Source organism: Haemaphysalis longicornis, unplaced genomic scaffold (assembly GCF_048455015.1).
Source record: "Haemaphysalis longicornis isolate Haplotype H1 unplaced genomic scaffold, Haemaphysalis longicornis Haplotype H1 scaffold_3, whole genome shotgun sequence".
Classification (NCBI taxonomy): domain Eukaryota; kingdom Metazoa; phylum Arthropoda; class Arachnida; order Ixodida; family Ixodidae; genus Haemaphysalis; species Haemaphysalis longicornis.
Window position 1 is genome coordinate 207,137,334 of NW_027526335.1, and position 8,334 is coordinate 207,145,667.

An 8,334-nucleotide genomic window follows, 5' to 3' on the forward strand; every position below is an offset into this window, starting at 1 on the left:
TGTAAAGCACATCTGTTGTCCACGCAATGAACTCACTTTGCGGTTTTCTCTACATGTCCTTTGGATATGGTTGCACCCCAGCCAAACCAATAGCGCAGGGAATAGAAATCCGACGTTTCGAGGCCGGCACGGCCTCGAGGCTTCGTGGACGTCTTGGATTCTTTCAGCGCGGTTGACCTCTCGCGGGGATCTTCGCTGAGGAACGTAGCCCTTTTTCCTACACGGACGGGCTCCTGTCGGCAGGCTAAGCCCAATGATTCAGCCCGGTGGGGCAACAAAGGGAGGGGCTGCTTCCCCCAGTTCGTTCCCCTTTCGAGGACGGCCGTTCCGGCAAGGTCAACTTTCTGGTATCCCGTCCCGCATTGTTCGGCGACGGCGCTGCGTCCTTTCTTCTATCCGCCGACTTCGTTTCTGCGTTCGGGGCGCTGTCTTTGGGGCGGGGATCGCGTAGCCCGTCGTCGTTGGTGGTTACGGACGATTTGCACCCTCTTTTCTGAATAAGCCGTCTGGGGCCTCGCTTGCTCATGGCACGCCGGGCACCAGCTTCGGCGTTCCAGGGCTCCGACGGTCGATGCCCTCTCGCAGTTAGCCGCCCTCCCTTGCGTACGGCGGCGGACACAAAAAAGATAAACCTTTAGAGTGGTTCCCGTTTTCTTCTTTCTTGTTGTTGGGTCTGAAATTACCCGATTCTGCTCTCTTTGCGTCCATAATCCGGGAAACAAATAGTCGCCGCTCTGGGAATAGGGAGGACACAGCTGAGGCCTTTCGGTCCAGGGGGGGGGGGGGGGGGGGGGAGCCGAACTAAACTGAGGGTGACAACCGGTGTGCGTCTTCTTTCTGTGAGCGGAGAGCTCCTGCTTCTACTCGTCACTTGGACATCAAAGAAGAAGGAAGGGGGGGGAAGGGAGCCGTCGCGTTCGCTTTGAAGCGTGAACTGGATGTCGGGGTGGAGGGAATTTGATGCTTTTCCTAAACTAAACTTCGGTGGTCTACACTACGCAAAGACTTTGTATGTCTATGTCTTTACATCGTTTACATGTCTGTACGTCCGTATTGTTGTCTGTATTCTTGTGTCTACACCATTGTTGTGTCTATACCGTTGTTTTGACCTTCCCCTTATGTAACACCCCGCAAGGGCTCCCTGAGGGAAACCTCAACGTTGACGATGCTGCACAACTCAGCGGTTCTGCACGTGAAGTGAAAGTGTGTGGTACCCTTTTATTGTACAGTTTATTGTTGTTTTTGCTTGTTGGCCAATGTTAGGCCCATTGCTGTTGTTCCTGCTGAAATAGTATGAATGCCCACCTGCTATGGTCTCACCCGAGACTGGCAGTATTAAAAATGAATAAAAAATACATACATACATATACATACATACATACATACATACATACATACATACATACATACATACATACATACATACATACATACATACATACATACATACATACATACATACATACATACATGAGCATGCAGGAACAAAGAGCACCGCAGGTTATTTCGACATTGTAGGTATATGCCGACATTCTTATGTTGACACTACAACTGATGTTTTCATATTTTTTACAGGTCACTGTTTTCGAAAGGTAAGGCTCCTCTAGAATTTAACTTTGAATGCTCTGCACAGCTTTACAACCAGTAGTAGTTCGAGAAACATATTTATTTTTTTCATTGAGCTTCAGTTTCGTTTCTCTTGCAAAAATGTCTTTCGATTACGCTTCAAAACACTTTCGCTTACCGTAAGAAGGCGTGGGCGCAAACGAGCGGTGCGGCTGATTGCAGTCGAGGGTGAGAAAACGTTTCAGAGCGTAACAAAGCAGTGGTGGCTGATGATGGCTGCATCTTGTTTGCTCAAAACGTCCATGCTCATGGAGAGGTATCGATAACACAGCCGAAGAACATCGAAATTTGAAGAAAGAAACGCTATCGTCAATGCAGACCTTAGGGGTACATTTTCCGAAAGGGTTCAAAGGGGTGGCGCACGCAAGTTGGGATCAGAGGACCGTCTCACGGGGTCTTCACTTTTCCAGCGTGTCAGCAAGTTGTCGACTAAACTATCGAGTATTCCCCGTGGTATTCAATGACGCGGTAAGTTTGTGCCCGTCAAAAAAAATTACACGATCGTCCCGTGGGGGTTCCAGGTAGCTTCCATTTTGTTGCCGTTTATGTTGTTTTATTTATCGCAACACGAATAAGAACGTAGTGTGAACCCGCAAGTAGAGACAGAGAAATGTAGAGAAATGTAGAGACAGCGCAGAGACCGACACCCGCGTTACCTGATCGTACACCTCCTGGCTTTCGTCTTTTTTTTTTGCATGCTCACGCTCCTACCCCGCTGCCCGCTCTCTTCGTCCTCTTCGCTGGTTGAGCTGCAAGGCGCGTGGCGCTTCCTCCAAAGCCTTCCCGCTGGAAATTCAACATCCTATTCTAAAGTTTTTAGTTCGACGTTTCTGTTCACGTTCAGCTTCGCGTGCCTTCGTTGTATCAGTAGCTTCTTGACGTAGTTTGAACGAGTGAAGGACATCAGGCGTGTTTGTAGCACATGCTCACATCTCGATTTGTAGCGCAGTTCAAAATTCGGTAGGCTGCCTGTGTGAATTATGCCTGATACAGGAATAAAGAAATCAAAGTCGAGAAAAAATCCGGTCAGATCACAAGCGGGAATTGAACCCGCGACATCCGCCTAACGCGTGCAGTGCTCTACGAACTGCGCTATCTCGCCGGGATAGCGCAGTTGTTAGCGTACCGCTGGGATAGCGCAGTTGGTAGAGCACCGCAAGCGTTATGCGGAGGTCGTGGGTTTGATTACGGCTTCCAATCACGGCGGATATGTCTCGACTGTGGTTTCTTTATTCGTGTATCACATAAAAATGACAATCACCTCATTCAGTCTTATACAGCACCTTGAAGCAGCCGAATAGCACCTGAAATAGTAACCGCATCGTCGATGTGTGTATATATATATATATATATATATATATATATATATTTATATATATATATAAATATATATAAATTATATATATATATATATATATATATATATATATATATATATATATATATATATATATATATATATATATATAGATATAGCGAATCAGAATAGGAAATGAGGGGCTCGTTGAAAATAACACAGAAATAAGTGTTGGCAGTAGAGAAAACCTCGGAAAGCAAAGGGGAGGATGTGGTAGATCATTGAAACAGATTAAGAATTTGGAAAGAAAGAAAGAAAGTGAAGAAAAAATGCCCGCCAGGTGGGATCCGAACCCACGACCTCCAGAATACCGGTCTGGTGCGATAACCACTACGCTACCGGCGGGGCGATTTTCCCATTCACTTTCTGGGGTATTTATGTTAGGTATGTTTGTTTCCTGTGCTTGGGGGTGGTAGCCAGCGCCATTCGGACTAATCGGGGTGAAGGGGACCTTCTTTTTAACCCCCGGGTCGTGACTCGAGTGTCTACGACATGTCCAGAGTGGTCGACAAGCTTTGAACCCTCTTAAGCTCCCTTTGGCAACAAGACTGCCAGAACAGAGGCCCTCGCTATGCATATAGCGAATCAGAATAGGAAATGAGGGGCTCGTTGAAAATAACACAGAAATAAGGGTTGGCAGTCGAGAAAACCTCGGAAAGCAAAGGGGAGGATGTGGTAGATCATTGAAACAGATCCGAAACAGATTGAAACAGGTGGGATCCGAACCCAGTCGTGGGTTCGGATCCCACCTGGCGGGCATTTTTTCTTCACTTTCTTTCTTTCTTTCCAAATTCTTAATCTGTTTCAATGATCTACCACATCGTCCCCTTTGCTTTCCGAGGTTTTCTCGACTGCCAACCCTTATTTCTGTGTTATTTTCAACGAGCCCCTCATTTCCTATTCTGATTCGCTATATGCATAGCGAGGGCCTCTGTTCTGGCAGTCTTGTTGCCAAAGGGAGCTTAAGAGGGTTCAAAGCTGGTCGACCACTCTGGACATGTCGTAGACACTCGAGTCACGACCCGGGGGTTAAAAAGAAGGTCCCCTTCACCCCGATTAGTCCGAATGGCGCTGGCTACCACCCCCAAGCACAGAAAACAAACATACCTAACATAAATACCCCAGAAAGTGAATGGGAAAATCGTCCCGCCGGTAGCGTAGTGGTTATCGCACCAGACCGGTATTCTGGAGGTCGTGGGTTCGGATCCCACCTGGCGGGCATTTTTTCTTCACTTTCTTTCTTTCTTTCCAAATTCTTAATCTGTTTCAATGATCTACCACATCGTCCCCTTTGCTTTCCGAGGTTTTCTCGACTGCCAACCCTTATTTCTGTGTTATTTTCAACGAGCCCCTCATTTCCTATTCTGATTCGCTATATGCATAGCGAGGGCCTCTGTTCTGGCAGTCTTGTTGCCAAAGGGAGCTTAAGAGGGTTCAAAGCTGGTCGACCACTCTGGACATGTCGTAGACACTCGAGTCACGACCCGGGGGTTAAAAAGAAGGTCCCCTTCACCCCGATTAGTCCGAATGGCGCTGGCTACCACCCCCAAGCACAGAAAACAAATATACCTAACATAAATACCCCAGAAAGTGAATGGGAAAATCGCCCCGCCGGTAGCGTAGTGGTTATCGCACCAGACCGGTATTCTGGAGGTCGTGGGTTCGGATACCACCTGGCGGGCATTTTTTCTTCACTTTCTTTCTTTCTTTCCAAATTCTTAATCTGTTTCAATGATCTACCACATCCTCCCCTTTGCTTTCCGAGGTTTTCTCGACTGCCAACCCTTATTTCTGTGTTATATATATATATATATATATATATATATATATATATATATATATATATATATATATATATATATATATATATATATATATTTAAAGTATAAGTAAATAGTCGGATACAGCCAAACAATAACAAAGAATGTTTACTTACGTAGCGGCAACGGGACTTGTCTTCATCAGAGTACAGGTACAAGATTTTGCTAACACAAACATTTGGAGCACATTTCTTATATAGATTTGCAGAAAACTCTGAGAAGGATCGGGAAAGGTTTTGAAAACGGAGAGTATGCATGCAGTCGGGCTAAGACTAGGTTACAACAAGAACAACAAAAAAGAGAGAGAAAGGAGACAGGGAGAGACAGACAAAAGTGTCGTATTTACAAGGCAGCGGTCAAGGTTGCTCTATTACGAAGCAACGTACCTGGCATGGACTGGACAATCGCGGTTTCAAAATGAAGAGAAAAGTATACAATAAGGTATTCAATGTATGGGGAGACAAGTTCGGAGGGATCCTGCAGGCGTAACAAGAATTTCGGCGGCTTTCTTACTAGCTCTCGTATCAGCCGACCAGAAACTAAAGGTTGCTTGCCCTGTAATAAACCTCGATGTAAAGTATGCCCTCACATGACCACTACACAGCGTGCCACCAGCACGGCTTCAGACTACTACCTAAATATAAATGATAACTTCAACTGTGACTCTGCTAATGTCGTATACCTTCTAGAGTGCACTGTTTGTTGTCAGCAATATATCGGCCAAACTGAAACGCCCTTGCGATTACGATTCAATACTCACCGCTCTCATACAAACATTTGCGCTTATTTGCCCCTGTCAACACATGTGAATGGTCCCGGTCATGCATTTGAACATCTAAAAGCAACAATTTTATAATCCGCTTTCAAAACCCACCACGACCGTGAAGTTCGGGAATCCCATCTCATTTAATAGTTTGGGTCAGCGACGCTTGTTATAATGAAAGTTACAGAAAACTAACGTGCTTGTCCCTCGATTAAAATTGGTGACTTCATAATTTTTATCACATCCTTCATTAACCCTACCCTTGAGTTTCCCAACAGAATTCGCCGAAACTCCCCAAATACATCACCTTTATTAGCCTAATGCGACTACACAATGCGATTGGTCCTTGGGAAGGAGGCCGCGTTCCCCCCACCACGTAGAAGCGTTTAACCCTTTGTTATCTAGTGACCCTACCTATTTCCTGTTCAGTTTCTAGCCCTTGTGCAATACTATTTTGTGTACTGTGTCTATTCTGTCCATCCGCTGGGGGAACACCCAAAACACATTCTTCCTTCATGCGTGTATGGACCCCTCCGAAACAGTCTCCGCACACACTGAATACCTTACTGTATACTTTTCCCTTCATTTTGAAACCGCGATTGTCCAGTCTTCCACATTCGCAGCCCATGCCAGGTGCGTTGCCCCGTCGAAGAGCAACCTTGACCGCTGTCTTGTAAATATGACACCTTTATCTCTCCCTCTCCCCCTCTCCCCTTTCTCTTTTTTTGTTGTTGTTGTTGTAACATAGGCTTAGCCCGACTGCTTACATACTCTCCGTTTTCGAAATCTCTCCCGATCCTTCTCACAGTTTTCTGCAAATCTATATAAGAAATGTGTTCCAAATGTTTGTGACAGCACAGTCATGTAACTGTACTCTGATGAAGGCAAGTCCCGTTACCGCTACGTAAGTAAACATTCTTTGTTATTGTTCTTGCTGTGTATCCGGCTCTTCATTTTTATTGTTTCTGCGCGCTTTGTGAGTTTTATTTTCTCTGTCTCTCTCTCTCGCTCTCTCTCTCTCTCTCTCTCTCTCTCTCTTTGTAGGATGTGTTTATTTCCGAATAAAATGAAGCAGGCGCCTCAGCGTATGCAGTCCAAGCCAAACGGGACACACGGCTGGCTCTCACGCGCTCTTATCGCTGTTCTCGCTGACGATGTTCCCTGTCTGTTTTACTGGTTGTTCGTTTTAATTTTTCATAGTCGGACGATGTCCAATCTCCTTGAAAGGCTAGGAGTATAGTTTGCTTTCGACTTCCTCCTCTAAGGGACATCCGCTGGTACCACCGTTACCCAATGAGGTCCAGCGTAGCGGTCTTGAGGTGCGGTCATTGATCCCTTCAGTCACTGGAGGTGGCTGTCGAGGGGCCGATGAGTTCGATGGTTGATGGTCTCCGGCAGCAATGAGGCGAAGGCTTGTGTACGGTATAACTCGAAGTTTATAGGCAGAACTATTTACAAACAAATTATACAGTATATACATAAATTGGGGTAACTCATTAGGACTCAAAACATACCAAAGGTACATTGTACCTGCACAAGAGAATGGAACCAAGTGGTGTATCTTACAAGAAAAGTCACTCGGCATAGCCGATAGCGCGTAGCTCTTGCGAGAAGCAAAATCCTACCTCCGGCAATTGGGTTCCTAGTATTGATAGGATTTGTGCAGCGCCCCTGCTGGTGTGCCCATTGACATGACGTCAGGCGGATATCTGGGCTGACATCAGGGCATAACATCAGATCGAAAATCCCAGATTGGTTCACTCCAGGCAAACAAAACACACGCGCGCAAAACAATCCAACGGGAAGTTGTAAGGCGCCGCTTACGCAACTCTCCGCCATGAAGAAAGGAATATACTACCGGTGCTGAATCAAGTACTTGTGCCTCACTGAGGGCTGCTGCTTGTCATGCTCTGCCCCATTGGCCGGAGACCGTAAACAAAACGAAAATTCAATTACGCAGCTGGATTACACCCCCATGCCAAGATTATGCAATAACTTGAACTTAGTAATCGCAGAACAAAACAAATTAAATGAAAGTCAGCTTCATGTACCTATTGTTTTTCTATATATCAACCCGAAGTGAAAACTAAAAATGACATGATATAATGTGAGACACGCTACCCCCCCCCCCCGCAAAACAATACCACGCTGCTAGAAAAGAGAAGGAAAAACATAGAAACACAAGAGGTACACTGGTTGCCACTGACTAGACGATTGTTCACCTTGCCACTTCTTCGGGCTTTCGTTCTCCTCTACACGCACACACTCGCGCACACACCGGCACTGGTGGCCTGCTCACGCTTTCCCCCAGCCAGTGCGTATGTGAGAGCTGTTACTGCGCCTCATTCCGGCACTCGTTCGGGATGCGAGACAGGGCATCCCCATTGGTGGGTGCATCGTCTTTCCGGTGTTTTACTACAATATTATACCACTAGAGTGCGAATGTCCAACGTGTGAGATTTGCCTTTGACCGTTCCGTCCTTCCAGACACATCAATGCTGGTTTCAAGCGGTGCTTCGTTCGAGCAGACATCCCGAACCCGCGGCGCTGTTTCAAGTGCCAGCGGTTCGGGCATGGTACTAACTCGTGTCGGGGCGAAATAACATGTTCTAAGTGCGCCCAACATGACCGTCGCTCCGGCAATTGTAGTTCACAGCAACTCTTTTGCATTACCTGTGAGGGCCCACATGCAGCCTACTTCATGAAATGTGAACAGTCCATACATGAAAATAAAATAATAACCATCAAGGTTACAGAAAACATCACCT